At 41.1% G+C, this 22,086-nt stretch overlaps 1 long non-coding RNA gene across 1 annotated transcript in view; it reads right to left on the reverse strand.

Annotated features, from left to right (window-relative positions):
- LOC108938749 (uncharacterized) overlaps positions 1-22,086 on the reverse strand; it is a 130,765-nt gene that overhangs the window by 70,386 nt on the left and 38,293 nt on the right. Inside the window, exon 2 of the long non-coding RNA XR_001966455.1 lies at positions 11,184-11,252. This is a non-coding gene — a long non-coding RNA (uncharacterized LOC108938749). The remainder of the gene's footprint in view (positions 1-11,183; positions 11,253-22,086) is intronic.

Here is a 22,086-nt window from a genome sequence, read left to right on the forward strand (position 1 = left end):
TCACTGCACCTTTGTTTGACGCTGCAAAGGCGGACACCCTGTAGGCCTAAAACTGACATCCTAATGCATAATGCAGCTTTAGCATTATAAACCATTCATTAGCTGAAACCTTTGCATAAAGCAGCTTATATAGTCTTTTACTATAAGCTACCAAATTATTTTATCAATTTAGATTGCTGGGTAGTTCTTACTGCATAAGAGCAAGTACCTTGACTAAGGGTACAACAGGAGCAAAATCATGCCTTTGATTTCAAGATGATGGCACTATGTTTCTCTGTGGCCCTAAGTTTGGTTCCCGCCTAATGTGGGGGCAACAAGTATTCCTTTTTTGTTTAAAAATATTACAGCACTAATTTCATAGTAATTGTTTCCCACATCCCCTGTGAAGCCATCTGGATGCCCCAGGTCTCATAGATTGATTTTTGGTTCTGTCGCATTTGGCCCCAGAGACAGTTTTAACAAGCAGTGCTATAAAGGACATGAGGGAACGTGTTCTCGTGGAACACTTCCAGGAAAAGCGGTGGGCTCCATGCAACCACGGAGCATCCCCATTAGAGCAGTCTGCTCCCACTGCCCACTGATAGGTTTCATTATTTCAGGGTTGCTCCCTTCAAACTTGGCAGTCATGTTGGGTGCAGATGTGCTCTTCAGGCCCCTGGGGGTGGGATACAGGGTTGCTCTCTAAGAAAGACTGCAGAAGGCCCCCCTGTGAGAGGGATGTGTCCCGACAACCCTGTTCCTTTGCATTCCTGTCACCCTCTGCCCCCACTGCCAGCTCTGCCTTGACAAGGCAACGGCAGCGGAAGGACGCTCTGCCATCCAATTTGTGGCTGTACACCACCTAATGCATCCCTTCACGCTCCGGCACCCCCGGCATGGAGCGGCCGGCTCTTGGCGCAGGCGGGGGACTGGGAGAAACACTGTGCTCGGGTACATGGCGGGGGGAGACGGCACAGTGAGATGCCTGTTTAGATCGAGTGCTACAACCAAAGGAGCTGGCCTCCAGCTGCAGTCTTTCTCAGAAAAAAAGCCCTTACCTTAAGAAGGAGGAAAAAAAAGAAAAAAAAAAGAAAATTACATGGAGTTATGCATGAATGACTATCCCCAACCACCACAGCAGTAGGACCCCGCTCCCTTCCACACAACTCCTTGACAACTGTGTTCCAATCAATCATTAATTCATCAGATTAAATACGCTGCCCGTGTAACTTTACTGACCCCTTAAACCCAGTCCTCTCCAAAGCTTGTCAAGTGTATAAGATGGAAATATGGAGAAGCCATGTATGCCATCCTCTGTAACAACTTTAGCAATGGGAAGTGATAGCGCCCTCTGCTGGCAGGAGGTGGAGAAAACCACAAGGGACTGTACACAATATTTTATGAATTCTATCACTTCCTTTATGAAGCAGTAAAAGTACTTAACAGGGATTCTTTCTGGAACTATTCTTTACAGTTTTATATTTGACTTCAGGAGTAATTTTTGGTAAATTCAAAAAAGTATACATTTTGTGATTTACCTAAGCAGGTGGTATACCCTGCATAACACTAGGGGGGGTTACCACCCATGCATGCTGCAGCATACTCTGAAGGTTCTCAGCACCTTCTGGGTGCAGGAGGGTTACATCTGGAGATGCAGAGCTGGTCAACGTGTCCACACTGCTGAAAGCCCCACGCAGACTCCTGCTCAGGGCCACACGCCACATGCCACAGGTAAAAATCACTCACAATAGTGTACAAGCGTCAGCCTACAGCTATGCTCAGCCAGCCCAATCAAAAAGAAATTGGAATGCCTGGCTTTTTCCAGAGTTTCCCTGAGATATCCTGGGGAGGGTTGCTTACTGCACTGAAAGATTTGCTCCAATTCTTCATATTTTTTAGCATGTTCAATAGAAGCAGTGTATGTATATCTATCAATGCAACTAAAATTTCTCATTCTCACCAGCCAGGACAGATTTATCACAGATTTCAGAGGATCTTTTGACTAAATTTTCAAAAAATCAGATTTTCTAACTGAGTTTTTGCAAACAGCTGCTTGGATATTTTAGAGAAAGTTACTGTACTGTTACATTATTTAGTGTAACATGATGTATGAAGGCATCTTTGCTCTTTGTTTAGAGTTTTTAAACTGTTTAAACTCCCTGCATTAAGAAGATGACATGGCAATTAGCACAACAAAAATACAAGGTAATACAGAAGTAGAATATGCAGTGGTTTAAATAAAACATTAACAGATAGCAATTAAACAGAAAATTACATGTTAGTAAAACTACTAATTAGCTGGAAAGTCAGACATAAAAGATGATGGAAGCTGTTCAGGAAGTTTCTTTAATATATTAAAGTGCTATTCCTCCAGTCCACTGCACTTTCAAATGTTGACTTTGTGCCAGATATAATTAAGTCTTCTCCACACTTAATCTCAAATACCGTGCATTTCTGATATCACCCAATAACAAACCCTGAACTCTGCAGACGCTGCAAACTTGCAGATTTTGCCACAAGTCCAAGTACAATGATTTTCCGAAACATTTTTTATGTAGGCGACTAGCTCTACTGAAATTCCATGGCTCAATCTGATCACATACTGTTTACATGACAGCTTTGCCTTGCCGCCTCTGCCGGTGGAATCCCCCGGATGTTTTTATTACAAGAGATCACTGAAGCAAATGATTTTGTGACCCTCTGTGAGAGTTTACATCAGGTTTGTGGAGAAATGCACTCACAGTATACATATTCAGAGCTTGCAATATCAACATAATGCTATAAAATGCTAATATTCCCGATTCCTCCAGGTTTAATATAAATTCCCCAATCGAGGCTGAATAAAGCTCTCAAAAACTAATCCACCTTTAAGGCATGGCTGTATTCCACATCATTTCAATTTCATTTCTGCTCTTGAAGTATGTAAAGCATCTGCTACAAATAATTTATTTCATAAGCTGTCTATTCTTGGTAACATTTGTGGTCTTAATCCTGGGCAAGAATTCCAGAGCCAACACCTGTGTCTATGTATCTAGAAGGTCATACCTATGCAGCATAGGCCAGATATATCACTTTCCAACTGGAGAAGTCAAAGACCTGCTCTTGCTGAAATGAAACCTTGAACAGGGTACTTTTCCTGGATTGCTCCAGTAAAAACTAAACTGCCATGTGTGTGACAGAAACAATGAAAGTGTCTAAATCACCCTGTGATGGACTGGTATCCTATGTCATGGGTATCCTTCCTCACATCATGTGTTTCTGGGATCACATGTGGAACACCACAACCCTGCACCGAATAAGCAGTTATTCATAATGGATTGGTCAATAAAGTAGTTAAACTAAAGTAATACCCAATACCAATCAGGAGTGTTTCTTAAAAGAGTAAAAGCTTTCCTCCATTTGTGGAAACACGCCTCATCTAGGAACACACATGATTTGTTTTAAATTACATCACCCCTTTGATCCCCCATGATGCGTTTCAACAGGACCGCCAAAAATGACACAATGGCCACCCTTATGCACTGACACTGGCAACAGGTTCACTTTCTTCTCTAATTCTTCTACTACTTTTGTGTAAGTTTACCCAGACATATAAGACAGGACAACAGTAAATCCCATTTGATGAAAAGCTTGTTTCTTTCAAGCAGATTAAAAATCAAACCAAGATGCCTCAATCTCATTCTGACCACTTTGCCTCTGCCCCCAGCTGTATTAAAGCTGTCTCCCAGGAAAATGGAAGGCCTTGGGATTCAGAGACCACTGGCAGAGTCACAGCACTTGCTTAGATTGTATAAACTTTTACTGGTACTGAACTGTCAGACACGTTACTTCCTTGCCCAATTCCGTGTCAGGAGCGCTTGCGTTTTCCAGCGTCGCCCAAGCAACCCAGAGGATGCTATGTTAACAGTACATTTTGAACTCCTCTTGTCAATATTGATTAGTCTTCTAAGAGGCAGGCCTGTCTGCAGGAGGGCCCTTGACAACCCATCTTCCAGCTATCAGAGGACAAGAGCAAATAAACAAACCCCCTCAAATCAAGGGGTCTTTGTTTCAGTGGAGAGGAAGCGTGGCCTTGGCTGTGCAGGCCGATCAACGTTAATCCCTCCTTTTCAATTCAGCGTTGTCCTCCGTTCATTATGCACACACTGGAGTGCTCAACGCTCTGTCAATCAACAAGAAACCACCACCCACCCACCCACCCACCCCTCCCACTTGATTCATTCAGATGAGAGAATGTAATCTCCGCTCATTTCTCCGCTTCCCCAAAGCTGTTCTGAAAGGCATCTGATTACAAGGGGAAGACTGAGGGGGTTTCTATCTTCTGCTGAAAGCATCTTCACAGGGCCCTGGAGACAGCACTGTGGATTTTATTGGCCCTGCAGAATTCACAGCCCTTGAGGACTGGGTTAATGTAAGGACTCATTCCAGAACCACACCCTGCAGCCCAGACCATGTTATTAGCAGAATATTACAAGGACTTTCCTAACAGGAAAAACTGAGATTTTTTCAAATATGGTTACAAACTGATCTGCTCCAAGGATTATCTACACATGTTAAGGTTCTCATTCTATCCAAAATAAGCTACACAGCAATGGTCTGTGTTCTATGGGTAAAATGTCTCTATTAGGGTTGCGTGCTTCACCGGTGTTGAGATGCAGCCGATCGAGGAAAACATATCACGACCCGTGTGGAGATTCAGATCAAGGAGTACACATCTCGTCTACTCTAGTTTGTCATTTTGCTGGTTTTAACAATAGCAACACCAGCAAGAGCCAATTGCAGAGCTGAGAGAGGCCGACTGGTTGCAGAAGAAAGAACTAATTTGTAGATGAAGACCCAGCAAGAGACGTAGCACAGAAACACCACGCGCAAACTGTAATTAACAAGAGCCCAACGGAGGAGGGGGTGTACCCACAGCGTTTCACTAGGGCACCCCACAAGTGATGAGCGAGAGGGAGGGGAAGTAAGCCTGTCAAGTCTGTAAGCCTTTACAGTTAGACTTAGAACCTCATTGCTTGTCATGGAGACTTTAATGTACATTAAATTCAGGACCTGCCAGCAATGGGAGTCAGCAAAGTAGCAAGTATACATCTGGGAGGCAGATGCCTTTACAGTATTTCAGAGTAACATGAATGGTAGATACACAACCCTTGAAAAACATTTGAAAGGCCACACCTCTCTTCCCCTCCATTTCCTCATGAGAGGAAAAACGATGTTCCTGCTCCCCTCCCTTGCTTCTCTGCATATTTAACTAGGAGGTACTTTTGCCCGAGTTTTAAACTGGGAGAGAGGACGAAAGAAAAACACCTATCTGGTCAATTTTGCACTAACTCAGCGCCGTTTTGTGAAGCAGCTTCGGTGTTTACAGTTTTGAAGAGGAGGCATGAATTATTCAGCCCTTCTGAGGGAAAAGCAGTGTTTGATGGGGTCCCTCTTAAAAACGAACTGCCCAGAGTATCCGGGATCAGCCATCTGAATTACGGTTCCAGAGCTGGTCAGAAATAACACTGTCGCCCATTTGTGGAACACGGTGACTTACCTGCGAGGTGGATATTGATAAACTGGGTTTCATTTATGGCACTGGACAGGTTTCAGGATGTTTGCCTTTTTTTGCAAGCCCTTGTGTTAATTTTTTTTCTCTTCAGTGTTGCAAGTTTGTCAGTGTTGCCTATGCAGCTGACATCCAAGGCAATTTACAATGTTATGAGAATCAACTACAATTATTTGCGTGTTTATAGAGCAGTATAATCATACTGTACTCAGGGTAAGTACCTTGATCAGCACTACAGCAGTAGGGGAATTGATCCCAAGACCTTCCTATAACAGTGTGATGGCTCTCACTGCTATGCTACCTGCTGCCTCCAAATGACTAAAGCGCTGGAGTGAGTGAATGTTACATTACGTTTTATTACAGTATCAGATTGATTTGAACAAAGCTAATTACACGTATTATAATATCATTCTGTACTTACTGCATGCACACAGGCAGCACAGTTCAGGTTATGAAGATTAAACTGGTACAACAGTTCAAGCCCTTGTTACGAGTTTAGGCCCTTAGCCACTACACTACATGCTGTATGGTAGCTCCTGTGACATTGTTCAGCAAGCCAGCAGTATTTCTGGGCCATTAGTTTCATTAGCTTCCGCTCGCAATTGTACGATTCCCAAATGTCAGCCTGCAGTCCTGCTCTCCTTCCATCTCCAATCTATATGAATTAGCGTGCAATTCAGATGTTCTCCATACATGTGGCACTACCATTTCCCACAGCCATTAATCCATCATGTTCACCCTGTTTAATAAAGACTAATTACATTTTCAGAGTGAACACAAGCCCATAACATTGCCCCTGACTTGACTGGAAACAGTCCATGAGATTCTTCACATATTTGGGGTGGAGGTTCCCCCTTCTGGTTTCAAACCTGACTCAGCTGCACAAGTTCCCCTTTATTGTCTCAATCTCCTCTAGGAACGGATGAGGAATATAAGATTAAGCTGAGAGGTCTCGATCTATAACTTTGGAAGTTTGCCCTCAGGAAGGAGTATTGGTACCATTAAGCTCAAATTGACATTCAAAGTTGACAGGCTTGCTCACCCATTATTGAATTGCATAACCAAAATAGATAACATGAATAAGAGCCATCACACCAGCACACTTTCAAATAAACAATGTACTGTGCAAGAAAAACATTTTGTATGCACTTAAAAGTGCTGACTATCCACTTGTATTAGGAGGAAAAATTAGGTTTAAAACCTTTGAGCAACAAGATGAACAAATAGTAATAATTCTCTATTACTTGCTGATACCTCTCTCAAGGGTCACTTTGTTGAAAAGTTGCTTATTTAATACTATTTAACCATTTACACAATAAAATGCTGGGGTTTTCTGCTCTGATACGGCCCCCATTCTCACGTCTCCCTCTGCACCGCTTTTTCAATCACCTCCTCTAAAGCATGCAGGCAGAAAGGGCTGTCAGTAATGCCCTTTAATTGTCAGTGAAAGTAATCATAAAAATGCATGAATGCTGTTGGAATCTGATGACAGCAGCACAGTTGGTGGCTTTAACATTGAAGAAACAGGGAAGAGACCACAGCACTGTTTTGTGGGATGAAGAATTCCCCCATTGTATCTGTTCCTGTCTGGAATATCTATGCAGCACTTAGCATCAATGTAAAATTCATAACCACAACACACATTTTATCCCATAACTCCCTTTTCACATGTGAACTGCAATTTTAGCATTGACAAGAGGAATCGGTGTGCTGGTTGCGAACTTCTAAGTCGGAACAAGTTCTCACGGTAATGTCCTGTAAAGCTGAGAAAATGCCATATAGTGCTCAGTCACTGTAACACTCTCGTACATGATAAAGAGCCACTCTGCTACAATTTCAATTCAACATTAACAGCTGAGCTTAAATGTACCTGCCATGGCTCATGAAGGGAAGCTGAACAAAAACCAACTATATTCTCATTAAATACCATTAATGGAAAACCATACAGTACACGAATGTTGATTTGGCAGACTGCCTAAAACCATGGCTCACTTTGCCAACTTGGCCACTGTTGAGAGCATGTGGGTTTTCCTTTGAATTGTCTTCATAATGCCAGTACAAAGAATAATTAATATCTCTGTCGAAAAACTGGCAGTAATGGGATCTTAAAGGATGGAATCAAGATAAATGCCATTGTTATTGAGACTAGTATAATGAGTAAGAGTAATTGTGAGCACGAAACTGACATTTTGTCTAGGTAGATGTCAGAATTAGTCCTTTGTCCAAAAAAGTTGCATTTCATCAAAGCTTGTGGGTGCTGCATGCAATTACTCCCATCAGCATAGATTATTACAATGTTTGAACAATCAGGTAATTTTGCTCTTAAAGATGAACTTCAACCTGAATCATACTGGAATAGATCTCTGATTTTGGTTCAAGGTAAAAATTGAGGTTGATGAACAACATCACACAGAGGAGCCTATTTTATACATGCTCCACAGAGCCACTGGTGAGGATATTCCATTAGATCGATAATGTCTTCCGGTAACGATCCAGACATTCCATTATCGGAGTGTATTATTGGCAATATAAACATTCACGTTGTGCATTGAGAACTGAGAAACCCTAAGTGGACAATTAAAAAAACAAAACAAACAAAAACTCGTTTGTATGCTAATCGCAACTGCTGGCCCTTGCCAGAGAACCCAAGCCGGCTCAAGCAGCAACAGCAGATCCCAAAACAGGGAAAAACTAGCTGCTAATCTAACCAGAAGTCAATGTTTGGGCCACCCCAGTGAGGCCCTTGTAACGAATATCAGATCACCAGCCCTTTCTTTTTTCTCCTGCTCTCCACAAGGACTCTCCAGGACAGACAAGTGGGGGAATCTCAAATCACAGCTGCTCTGACACTATGAGCAGATGGGGAATTGCTCCACAGAGCCCCTTCCCTCCACCAGATGTTAATGGTGAGGTCTTATTTCTGGTCAATGCTGGTGAGAAGCTTATCTTCCAGATTATTCTAGCTGGTATTGACAGCATAGCAGTTCTAGTTTTGAGGGGTTAGCTCAGCACCTGGAGGTGTAGACTGTCCAAACTAATTCAGGCTCTCCACAGCCTAAAGTGAACTTTCAACAGTCATGAATGCTGGTCAGAGACCAGTATTTCACAGAAATCAAAGAATCAAGAATGAATGAATGAATGTGTTTTTTTCTTTCCCCAAAAAAATATTGTTCAGGGACCTTTGTCAAAGTCAATTTGCAATGTTTCATTAGTATATTAGGCAACTTAAAATTATTTTACCATTTAGAAAGCCGGTTATACTGGAGTAATTCTAAATACCTTGATTAAGGGTACTACAGAAAGAGCAGGGATTCCAACCTATGTCCTTCACAGGAGAAAGTGGCCTATCTAACCATTGGGTGTGTTGGCAAGTAATAAAGTGGTGAGTTGTAGAGGCTGTACATGATTCTAGGAAGTAGGCAGCATAGCAGATGGGAACACAGATGTGTAAGCCAAAGTTTGCTGGTTTGAGTCCCACTGTGCCACTGCTGTAATACCCTTGTGCAATTGCTCCATTAACTATACTCTGTATGAACAGGCCACTAAGTCACTTAGGATATCAATAAATGGACTGCATCTCGGTCATAACGTTAGATGTTATACTAGTTTATAATTGATAGCATATCTGTATACAGATTTCACTGTTCTAAAATATCTGCAAATTTGATATTCACCTGACACTCAAGTGAAAACCATTGCTATGCAAAAACCTCATCTTTAATAGTTCTTACTAACCTTGAACTCCTGAAACTGTGCTGCCTTGTTCCTAAAAACATTCTTAAGGTACATAATCGATGTGTATCGATCCCGGAGCTTAGGTGTGCCTTGGTTGGAAGCTGAATCCATTTCTGAGTGTGCGGTAAAATGGTGCTTAATTTAATAGTCCTTAAGGTGCGTCATTCTCTTTCTGACACCGAGGCTATTAAGTTTTTAGCTTGAAAGAACAATCTTAAGACGTATATTAGTCACAGCATTGTTATTTATTCTTCTGAGCCGTTTTCTACCGTACGAGAACATTCATTTAAAAATGGAAAAACATGTAGGTCTTTTCCTTTAACTTTGCCTTCATATTTTAGAGTTTATGACAAGAGGGCAGTAATGATTAAGCAATGGATTTGCTTTATAGATCCACAGAGTGCTTCTGGGAAATTTGTGTACCAAAAACACATTAAAATCCTGCACATTGATCTTGGAAGGTAAGCTTTACATGAGCCTTCATGACATATCCCTGGGTTTTATCTCATCCTCTTTCATTCAGTGGGGCAGCAGTCATAGATGAAAAGACACTGACTTCAAATTTACACCCCACCACTGTGCTGTCTGAGGTCCCCAATCAACTTATGAGCAGCTGTGAAAATGCAGGCCTTTAAATTTAAAAAAAGGGGGTGAAATTGCACTTTGACTAAGAGAGAGACTCCTTGTGAGCTATAAAGAATGTTGTGAATAGTGGTAGCCACTGGTTCTGCCTTGCACACGCCTAAGATGTACCCCGTGCCTCTGATTTAAAGGCTTCTTAGCAACTTGGCTAGGAATGGACATGACAGAGCAACGTACACCAAATGTGATGCAGGAACTCTACATGCCGCTGGCCAGCAGGCTACCATGTATGAGCATCCATCCTATCCTCACGAAACCTAAAAGTGCCCCCCTGCAGGGGGATACACTGAAAATGTTTTACTTGACATTCTTCTGCTCATGTCTGCTTTGCTTAGTGAGATGAAAGCTATTAATAGCCAACATGAATATGTGACAGAGGAGTGTCATTACAGTTTTAATACCATCTGATGCTTTAAATCTTCGCTGAATTGGCGAGAAAATCAAAGAAAATATAAATACAACTTGGTAAATTCTTTGTGTTTACAAAGGTGAAAAAAATATTAATAAGGTACTCTTTGTGTACAATGCAAACATGCAGTATTCTGCTTATTGCAATTTAATTAGAGCGAGAGAGACGTGGGTTTCCCAATACAAATCTGCTCATGTTCCCTGAACAGCAGAAACATTGACAAAAAGGCATTTAATCTGACTGGGATGAACATCTCTAAATCTGGATGAAATTCGTTTTTCATCTGATGTCATTTTTCACGCCATTTCATCACCCTCAACAAGCTAATGTCAAAAGCACATCCATTAAACATATACACTTAATCTGAACGTATACACTGATAAGTAAATGTAACAGAGCCAACATGGATGACTTGTTCTTCTGAAGTCTTCAGTTTAGCCTCTTTCCCTCACATTTGAGAACGAATTTGTATGTAAATAAGGCCCGGTGGTGATAGATCGAAATGAAATATGGATAGCAATTATACTTCCCACACAGTAACAGTTAAAAATATCAAAGTGAAGTAATTCTAAAGCAGAGAGGAAGAAGAGCTAGTCTGTGGGGGGAGAAGGGAAATTCACATTAATCAAAACATCCTATTCCTACTCTTCCTCTAACCTCTATTACCAGGTGAAGAAGCCAGTTTTCAGATGAATGACTAGTCACAATAAGATGTTTGTTGGTGGCGCCCAATTTAGAAGATGTTCATTTCCAGCTGGCGTACAGGCATGATCCTGATGATCAAGGCAAACATGTGGCAATCAAAAGCATGATACTCCTCGGGGGAATGGGACTTTCACTGGTGGTGACAGAATTGGAGGAACTTACCATTTCACAACGCGGACAAGTGACAGCGTAGCTTTGTTCCGGCAGTGGAAAATGGGCCAGAAGCAGAATCTGAAACAGAGGGAAGTCGGAACGCATTAGGCCTGACACCATAAACCGTGTCACGTTTCGGGAAAAAAGGAGATGGCGGCATCCTGACGGCATAGCATGTTACTTCAGTCGCTGCACGTCCAACCAGGAGTGCTCCAATAACGATCTGCTGCCTCAACAAGGGTTGCGCTCCATTCATTACATTTTTTAAACACACTTCTGGGGAAGGGGGAGGGGCATACTGGGACATGAAAGTTAAATAAACAGAAGGAACAGTGAAGAACAGCAATAACAGCCTTGATTTTTTTCATTACTTTATACTATAGTTTACTATAGTAAGTGCTAGTTTGCCATGTATTTTTCAATTGCAAAATAACTGTTCGACCAGCCACCTCTATATATGGAAAAACTGATCTTAAGCATCTGACAATAAGATTCATAGTGGGATCTGAATCATTAACCCTCAAGTTACTACAGCGGTTAGCTTATCAAACCCAGCCTGTTCTATTGGACACTATTCATGTGCAAACATGGGGTAAAGGTTACATCTTGCCGTTTAAAGGAACATTTTTTTTTTTTTTTTTTTGCATATGCAAGTCTTGTCTAACGGTCATCATTGGTTCTCTGGTTTAACATTTTCCAGAGTTTCATTTCATTATGTTGCAATCAAAGCACATCATGTACAGGCACCAATTTCTAGAAGAACCCTTCCCTGAAGTTTCTTTAGGCACACTGATTGAAAAACGGACACCCAATGAACAGGCTTGGATCACAACTGACAGTGCACTCACACAATGACCTCTGAGAGCCTTCATCTGATCCATAAGAGGCCAGAGCTCATACTTCTCAGCCCCTTTATAAAGATGTAACTCATCACTATGTCCTCTTCCCATTTCCCCAACTATTTCTTTTGGTGCATTGAAACAGTTGTTTCAATACTGGCTGACCCTGTAGAATCCAAGGCTAAGCAATGCCAAACATTTTCATGTGTTGCAGCTACTTGACTTATTTCAAGCGGTAAGGTATAAACTTAAATCAAGGCAGCTGTGCACTTTTTGGGAAAACACAGGGCATGTCCCAAGGAATGTTGTAATTGAGAAAGCCCTCTATAAGATGTGGCTTTAATCTTTTTTTCACCTTCATGTAGCTGAAACATCCCCTCCATCTGATAGATACCTATAAAACAAAGGTAATCCTATTCATTTGCTGCAGGTCAGAGCCGTGTGGGCAAATAACAGCTAATACAGACAGGACTATCTGGTATGATATAGAGGTGCAATATCATTTTATTGAGGGGGGTGGGGGGTTGAAACAAGTCAGTGTAATTTCTATGAACATTTGTGAAGCAACACACCAAACAAACAAGGCAGCTGAACTGTGGAGGGACAATTTGAAGGTTTTATGTCATACAAGGTTCCTAGAAATTCCCTGGAGACCGCATTTACAGCTGGCTCTCTTTAGAGCATGAAACATCTCCAGACTCAAGAACACGGGAATGGACTACAAACAGCAAGCTGGGCTGAGGACAATTCTGGACAGCCCTCATGCTCACACATGCACACAGCGGTTGGGTAGAATACTTGCCAGATTGCTATGGAAGGACCTTGCTGGGATACTTCATTAAGATTCATGCACCACTGATGTGTAGGAGATAGAACGAGCGGTAACTACAAAGTTGTAGGGACAGAACGACCAACAAGCCACCACATCTTATGTATGTATTTGACATACATACTGGGTGGCATGGTGGCATAGTGAGTAGCGTTGCTGTCTCACAGCGCCTGGGTGATGCGAGAGGATGTGGGTTTGATTCCTGCTCAGTCTGTGTGGCGTTTGCATGTTTTCTCCTTGTCTGTGTGAGTTTCTTCCCACAGTGATTCACCCGTAGCTGGTAACACTACATAGAGTTCATTGGAAGTTGCTTTGGAGAAAAGAGTCTATTAAATAAATAAATGTAAATATTTCAGAACTGATGTCAGACTACCTTAGGAATGACTGATGGGTGCTAAAATGTTCCATGACATTAAATACCACTTTTCAGACAAGCTGTTTTTATTCTTAGCGAACATGACACCAGTATTAGCCATTACAGTAACTGTCACCAATACCCATACCTCCATTTAGTAAGGAGCATGCCGAAATGAACGTTCCACACTGCATATGCTATCCTTTACATCTCCAAATCATGCCTGGCATAAACTGAACTATGACGGAAATCACTCTCTGTAGAGAATAATGAATGGAGACAAACATTTTAAAAAGGCATATAACACCCAACGGATGAGTAACAGATTGCAACCGCAAGGATGCACATTGTATTTGCCGTGACCTTTAACCTGTGGAACCGGGCGAGGGGCATCTTCCTACACTCTGCGTCCTCCACAGAGAACAAAAGACGACTGCTAAATGGCTCTTCTTATTTATGCTGATAAAATAAGAAAGATCATAAAACGCTTTAGTGGTTCCATTACTGCTACCGCACCGATGACACACAGTGGCTGGTGATTTCAGGAGCTGTTGAAGTGTATCCCCCATTATCCTTCAGGTGCTTTAAAAGGCACATTTTTCATTCTGCAGCGACGTAAAATTGCTCTTTCGCGTATTGGTCACAAGATGTTCCGTGTAAAATAAAATCTAGGAAAATTCCTTATTTAGCATTGTGTTATATTGTACAAGGTAGTGGCAGATCATACACTATGTTTGGAAACCTTCCTACTTTGAGTCCAGAGGACGTGCACTCGCTAAAGATTAATCTTTGAACAGACACCTGCACGTTCCCCCAGTTTTCTGGAAAGTTCTCTTTGGGGATTGATAATGGAGGACAAATTATTTTCACAGTGGCATCATCTCCGAATATGAACTTGTGTCCTGGGAAGCAAAGAACAAGCAGAGATGATTCTGACAGGGAAAGTCAAACATCCCTGAACTCTAAAAGACAGTTCTGGAAAAGGCTTGCTTTTGGTTCCAAACCTGTTTTATATTCTGCTGGTGTAGGGATAAAAATTGTCAGGCTTTTTTATGGGAATGCCGGAAGCCTCTGGCTTGCATGCCAACCTCTCTTTTGGGAGTTGGGACACGATGGCCCGCCGGACCTCAAGAACTCATTCAGTCCGAGCCTAGGTCAAAGTCAGAGGTCAAGGGGAGGCCCATCGGCATCTGAGAGACGAGTGACAAAATCTCTAATGATTATGGGACAGCGGCAGCTGACAGGCTCAGTCAGAGGTCTTCTCTCTGACACTCTGACATGGACCCTTCGTGCACGTACCCCAGTGGGAGGTCAATCCCTTCCTCTCGTTGCGAAGGTCTGCCGTAGGTCTCTAAAAGCTCTGCTGTAGCGGCCCTCAAGAGCAGCAGGGGAGCCTGGCTCCCTTCCAGTCTCTGATTCTAATTGCCCAGTTTAAACTACTGCTCGGAAACTTGGTTGAAATCATGTTTTTTTAAGTGAAAATAAGTTGATAACTACATGCCACTCCAAGGTAATTCTAACCTGGAGGTATGCTTCATCTGATCATTGTTTTCAGTAGATTTTTCAGATGCAGGTAGACAATCTTTCTGTTGCATGTTTAATCTGATTTTCTAAAGCAAATAAATAAATAATAAATATTAAAAAAAAGCTTATTTGCTTATTGTCCTGATGGAATCTGATCCCAAAACAATGTTTTCTCAAAATCAGGATTGTCTACTTTCCATGGAAATGTTTCAGTGTTCAGGACCTCAGTGCTGTCTGAGGAACTCACACCTTGTAGATTCCCCCACTTTGCCCTAGTCAAGCATATACAACTATACAGAACATGTTTATCTGACATCTAGAGGATGTTGTACATTGGCAAAGAACAACCAACACCATCTCTGCAGTTGTTTGCCCATCTTCTTTGTCCTCTTGGTGTGCGTCATTCAATAAGGACAAATACACACCCGACACAACTGAATGCGTCATGCAGACCCACTTATTGTGTGAGTTATGCTCTTTCCAGTGTTTTGATTCTTCTCTGAGTAAGGCATGTTTCTACAGAAAAGCAGCTGCCGTATTCTTGGTTTTTTCTGAAATATATGGATACGAATGCTGATACTGAGGGGTTGGAAAAACACTCAAACAATGGTGCTGGAGGAGAATTAAGAGACATCCAGGAAATTCAATTAACTGATTCTGAATCACAAACCAAAACTGAGTGGAAGCACAAATCACTAAACTGAGGACTATCTGAGAAGATTAAATCCTCTGTAGAAGACTGACACAAAAGTTGAAAAGTGAACAGCAACCAGATGGTGGACCCAGACAATGGACACTACTTTCAACACCAAGAACAAGTGAACAGCAGATCATCAGAGAGACAGTCCTAATACGAGGTCACAAATTGTCAACACTGCTGTGGTTCAGACAACACTTAAACCATTAATGCTTAGAATTTGCCAAATTATTGTCTGTATAGAGATCCTGTCTGACCTGGAAGTAGTTTGTTCAAGTCCCATGTTGGGTCTTGCTGTCATGTTATTGAGAGAGGTGCTTGACCTGAACCGCTCCGGTGGATGTTCAGACAGGTCAAACCAACTTTCTGTAAAATCATTAGCTCAGCAACAAAAACGACAGCTGTTAACACTATCGTAACAGCCACATGAAAGTGTTGATAACATTCCACCATTAGCTTTTCTTTCAGCAGGACAGTATAACCACAGCTCCCTAACTGCAGAATGTCAATATTCTGTCATTAAGTCCAAGTAATATTTCAGCATATTTCAGTCCCACAATGCAGTTAAAGATCCTGGGGGCTGATTCAATGAATGATTTATGAACCTGTAAATCCATGTCTACAAAATCAGTGCTGATAAGCCAAGATGTAACCGCATTACACTCTGCAAACTGTGGGAGGTTTTGTGGAGCTGCTGCTGAATGAAGCAATTCTACCCCACAATGACTAATGATAAATACTGTATAACTATTTATAGACTGATTCAGTACAGCTAAAAACTGATTTTTGCTCATGGATCTGCACTACTTTGAGTTCATGTTTAGTAAAAATGTCTAAACTATAGCTATAATTTCAACATTGTTCAAATACAGGAAAGCACAATGCAGTTTTATATATGTGCCTCACATCTACAATTCAGAAAAGCATCCTAGTTTAACATACAATCTAAACAATACACTCTATTGTCCAATACACATTCAGAAATTAAGATAATCATATTCAGATTAAGTTAAGATGAATTAATTCACCAGCATTTTTCTTTTACTATAGAAATTTAGCAGCAATGGAATTTTCCAGATTTATGGTTTTGTTCTCATCAACAATGTTATATCTACTAACTTTAATATTACAGATTTGTACTTTTTAAAACCTGATGTAAGAGAAGCTACTTGCATAGTAAAATAGACCATCTGCATGAGCACCTGTCACTCACCAGATTTCTCATTAAATGCCCTCACTTCCTGCCACTGGAGAACTTTGAATGAGTTTACACCTGGATTTCCAAACATTGAGCGAAGGCACACGGCACAGTGAACGCGTGAGCAGCTGAGGTTACTCAGCTGAGCGCTTGCAAACAGAGCTGTAATTGTACCGCGTGGTCCGACACAGATTTGCTGCCTAATGCAATACACTCGAGGAGAAAATGAAGTCTAGGTTTCTCGTTGACTTCTAACACTGGCTACCAGTAGCAGAAATGTAGTTTAACAAAAAGTTACACAACACCTCTTGACTTTGTATACAAAGGAGTAACTGCAGACCTGGTTTTTTAATAGCTCTTACATCATACTCACAGGAGCACTGATGTGCAGCTGCCAGTAACGATTTCTACAATGGACAATGAAGCTCCAGTTCACTACTGCTGCTTGCAAAGATGAGCCACCCATTTTCCCTGCATCAGACTATGTGACCTGTAAATCCAACAGACAGCAATCATGCACTGAAGTACTGTTCTTTGATACAATTTACCAATATGGTACAGCTTAAGCTTTCAGATCCTATTACTTGTACTGGGCCTACACTACGCCAGCTAGTCAGGAACAAGGTGGCAATTTTAAGTGTTACTGAGGCTATATAGAAGGCATTGTGAAAGAGGAGAGATTCTAGTTTGGGGTAGTTCTACTTAGATGCAGGACAGGGTCTGATCTACTGATTGGGCTGCCTGACCGAGGCTGTTTGACGTTTAAAGGCCCGTAACATCCAGCGACACCAGGCTGCATGCCTCATTGCATTGAGGAATATCACAGACCTATTTATGTAATAAAATTAACTGTTTAAATGTTAAATGTACAGCTGGCATTTGTAGCACCTTTTCAAAGGCGCATGCAGATAATTACCTTATGAATCTAGATTTGTTCCATTTCATTTGACATCCACCTGTCTCGTGCATCAAAGTTCAGTATTGTCTGTTTTACTCAAGACACTTTCAGTACTGGGTTCTCATCATGAATGTGTCGGTCTAGAAAATAATTTGAAGAGAATATTTAAGTAAACAAATCAAGTTACAGTATTGTGAGTGCAAGATTTATTCCTTACATGAATAACCACATTCTTGAAAGAAAAAGAAAACCATTTCCAGGAAACTGTCTGCTGCTTTCCTGTGCTGCATTGCTTTCTAACAGTCAAAAATTCAATGATTACTGACGATCCCAAATAGCCCAAAGATTACAGGTGTAATGTTAGCACTGGCTTCCTCTCAAGGTTCAATACAACCATTAAATAAACTTTTGTGACGCACTGCTCTGTTCAGAAGAAGAACACAAAATTGGCTACCAGCTACAGAACTTCAGCAGTAGTTCTTTATCACCTGCAAGTGCCCTTCAGCAAACAAAAGCACAGTAATTTCCCTGATCTTGCGGGGGGGATTGCTTCCTGATTCAGTAAAAAATGGACTCATTGAAACTGGACGTAAAATTCTCAGAGTTTCTCTTACCTGCTGAGGACCTTCTGAGCCCTCCTGTGCTTGTGCTGGTGTGGATAATAAAATTCCAAATTCAACAAACGTGTTGACTGTACCTTTGTCCATTCCTACATCTGCCCACTTCCAATCCAGTCAGAGTAACTCAGATGCAATTATTAAGTAAATCCAGAGGAAGACATTAAGGTAAAGTATGTATATTGACATTCTCAGATTTCCACTATGAGGGACACCAGCTTTCTGGTAAAACACTAAGGAAGCATCTGCAGGACAACTGGAAAATGTACAGGAAATGTCACAGAGACAATTCAGGCACACATTGTACCTGACCATAATGGTCCTTGAGGTTGCTCTGGAAGAGCTCCATCTGACTCAATTAGCCTTATCCTTTTTATGTAAATTGTGGATGTCCAAATGAAAACTGAATTGTTTTTCTTGATTGTTTGTAACCCAACTTTTAGCGATGCTAGCACTAGTAATCTGACTAGCTAATGTGGACCTACAACAGAGACGCATACTATATATAATGACTGAAGACATTACAACCTTCAATAGCTTTTAATGAAGGTCTTAGCTTGTTTGCTGCTTCATTCACAATTTCAGAACCACTTTTAATTTGCTATTCCATCAAGGAGACCAAATTGTGCAAACATCAATTTGAGGTGACATCACCAAAATTGTTTAATGTTCCCATAAAAATTTGCAAACTCTGTCAGAGAAAAAATGATAATGAAAACCAGCGCATATATCATGTTGAGAAAATAGAATTTATATGTTAAGTTTAAACCAGCAGGACAATTCATTAATCTCTGAATCTTCAAGACTATTGCCTTTCATGTACTGCAGGAATTTAGTGGCTCATGTTTAAATCCAGGTTCATCCATTGTGTGCTCCAATGCTGGCTGGGCATGAGGATGCTCACCGTACCTCCTAATGTTCCTTGAAAGAAACTTTAGAGAGAAGCAACATACAGTGCTAAATTTTACCCAGTATACCTCACCCTGGGAAAAAAAAAAACAAAAAAACAGACTTGTCGCTCCACTGGAAGGATACCTACTAGCCTAACTATTAAAACATACCTACATGGAAATTCATGGATAACAGGTAGGTCATGTTATTTCAGACCATCTGGTGCTTCGGATGGGTGCAGCATTTCTGCTTTATGAGCTTAGTGAAAGTTCTGCTTAATGGAAAAAGGGTGGGATGAATTATTCAAGAGCCCAAGCTATTTCATGAGAAAGGAAATGGGTGCGGTCATTTTAAAAAGTACTATAGGTGAACGCATCCTGTGGAGCAGGATGCATGGAACGACCATGCAGAACTCCAGCTAGTAGGGCTTCCTTTCAGCACATTACAGATACATCTTAACACTTCTGTGTTTGTATTTATTCCAATTACTGTATCAAGTCATGTACTCTTGTCAAAATACATATTAAAAATATAGTGAAAAGATCAAGTTCGGAATGTCAAAGCCAGACATTGTATCAGTTAATGGCATCCTGCTATTGATCAAGAACATATTTGCAACTTGCTTCTCAGCAGACGGGACCGGATAGGCCCAGTAGTAATCATTTGTGTGCTACTAAAGGGGAGGATTAATGGGCCATTAGACATGTGGCAGGTCAGGGTTTATCAACAGTGGCATTGCCATATCTCTCACTGGTGGGAAAAAAACCCAATCGATCTCTGCTACTTAATTATGCTTCAACATTTTAAACACATCCTACTCTGGTTACTTGAGCATTTCACATTGCAAGTGCATGAGAAAGTTACCATTCTATTGCATTAATCTAGCAGTACTATCAAACTTTGAAAGTTTTAATGACTATGAACTATATCCGGCCATTTGTGCAATGTTTCACTCATTGAACCAATATTTATTCTGAGGCAGAAAATTAAACCTTCAAACCACCAATGTTTTCCCCCCTTTCCCTTTACATTAGATACTGGTCTTTGCAGTTCAGCAGTACCTACATACTAGCTGCACTTCAGATGTGCTTCGCATCAGAGATAGACATTTAGCAGAATTTGAAAATCATGACAGCTCCTTTCATCACTCGATCAGAATGGTATTCACACTAAACTAGATTCCAAGCAGTTCTGAAGGATAAACAAGGTCTCTGAGAAAAAAAAAAAAAAAAGAATTCGTTCATTGTATGAATTGGCTTTTGCACGTCTGGCCATGGTTTACAGTGCATTTTTGAAGACAGCTGGAGGGGAAATATCTTGCTTGTATCAACTGAAAGTATTCCACTCTATGGAAATCATGGGTTTCAAGTCCAAGAAATAAATAAATGAACAATCCATCAGCTTCACTGAAGTACATAAACTCACAGCTCATTGTTATAGTTACACCCAGTTTCAGCAAAATTTTAACCCATTGGCTGGGCACAAAAAAATGTCAGCGGTGTTTAAGCCTCAGATTCAACTCAGTGATCCAACAAAAAGAGCAGCCTGTGTGGAAAGTGCAAAAAGGATGTAATAATATACATTTGATGGCTCAGGCCCCTGATGACACCAAAGTCTTGAATAAAACATAAGGACGAGAGCGTTGCTTTTACTACTTGGGTCGACAAGGACAAATCTCCATTGGTCAGTATGCCCCAGTCCAAGAAGTCCCTGAACAGAGCCAGACACCTCAGGTTACTGAGAAAGCCACCAAAATCAGTGCTTGTTGTGTTTAATGAAGTACATGATCAGCTCTATTTGGTAATTGCAACAGAGGGGACAAGTCCTTACCCCTCCAGGGCAAACACCCTTGCAGACTCCCTTACAGCTTTTCGAATGGATGGTTGCTTTAGTGCTGTCACAGGCTTGACTGCAGGAAATTCCTTACCCGCTAAGGCTGTGCAGGGCATTGCAGGGGTTGACTTACCTTCCCAGAAGTGTACAACTATTACCTAAGATTGCACAGTCCAACAGTAACTGCAGAAAATGTGAAGGTTGCCACACCTTCCTGTTTTTTTGACCTTCTATTAACATACTTAGTCCTGCTGTCTTATTGAATACTTTTTCCATATGTCTCTAAGTGTCCATTTCACCCACTGGGCAGTTTGCAAGCCTCCCCGAAGCAGTGCACTGTTTAATGGGCGAATGCTGTTGTGGTATGTTTGATTTGGGGCTAATGAAACCCGTGAAATGATGCACAAATGTGCTGGCCTGCCCAGGCCTTTAAACTGTGGTTTTTAGGGATCCGGTTAGTTGCAGCCAGCAGATGGACAGCCACCAGAGTGTGATGGGCACTAATGGACAGGATTTTCTACCATGCAAAGTTCAGCATTAAAATACTTCAGACAATATTTGATGCATTCAGTGCAATTTAGACTCTACCCTTGTAAACCCTGTAAGTCCCTTCAATAATTGGGTGGGGGGGGAGACAACAGCAGCAAACATAATAAACTGGTCTTCACCCTCATTTGTTTCATTTTTCAGAAAATAAACAGCTATAAATATTTCTGCTTGAAGTAATTTGTAAGTTAATGCCAATTAACATTTGTGTAAATGGTTCTTCTCAAAAGGTCAGTCCATAATTAAAATAATCAACTTCTGAAATGATTTGAGTGAAAACACACACGACATTGATTAGGTCTTAATGGCTGAGTGTTGAACCTTGAAAATCAGTCAGACAATTGGTGTTTGATCTAGTACAATACATAGTGAACCTCCAGTCAGTAACAACCCTCAAGACACCTCTCTGAGACAGTACTGCTACATCATGTGACATAGCAATACATGGGTTTCATTCAAATATTGACAAAACATATATAGGTCGCTTACTTAGACTTATTTGCACAAGTTTTTTAAAAAAAATGCAAGATTAAGCTGCTGGTAAATCAGACTTTAGGAAATTTCCATTTACCATGTGCTCTATTACATGTATTTTTATTTCGTAATGAGTTTGAGGCAATTATAAATTTGCAGATAACCACATGTACAGAGGCAAATAAATGGCATGGACTCATCCTTGCTGCAT

This window comes from Scleropages formosus, chromosome 5, assembly GCF_900964775.1.
Source record: "Scleropages formosus chromosome 5, fSclFor1.1, whole genome shotgun sequence".
NCBI lineage: Eukaryota > Metazoa > Chordata > Actinopteri > Osteoglossiformes > Osteoglossidae > Scleropages > Scleropages formosus.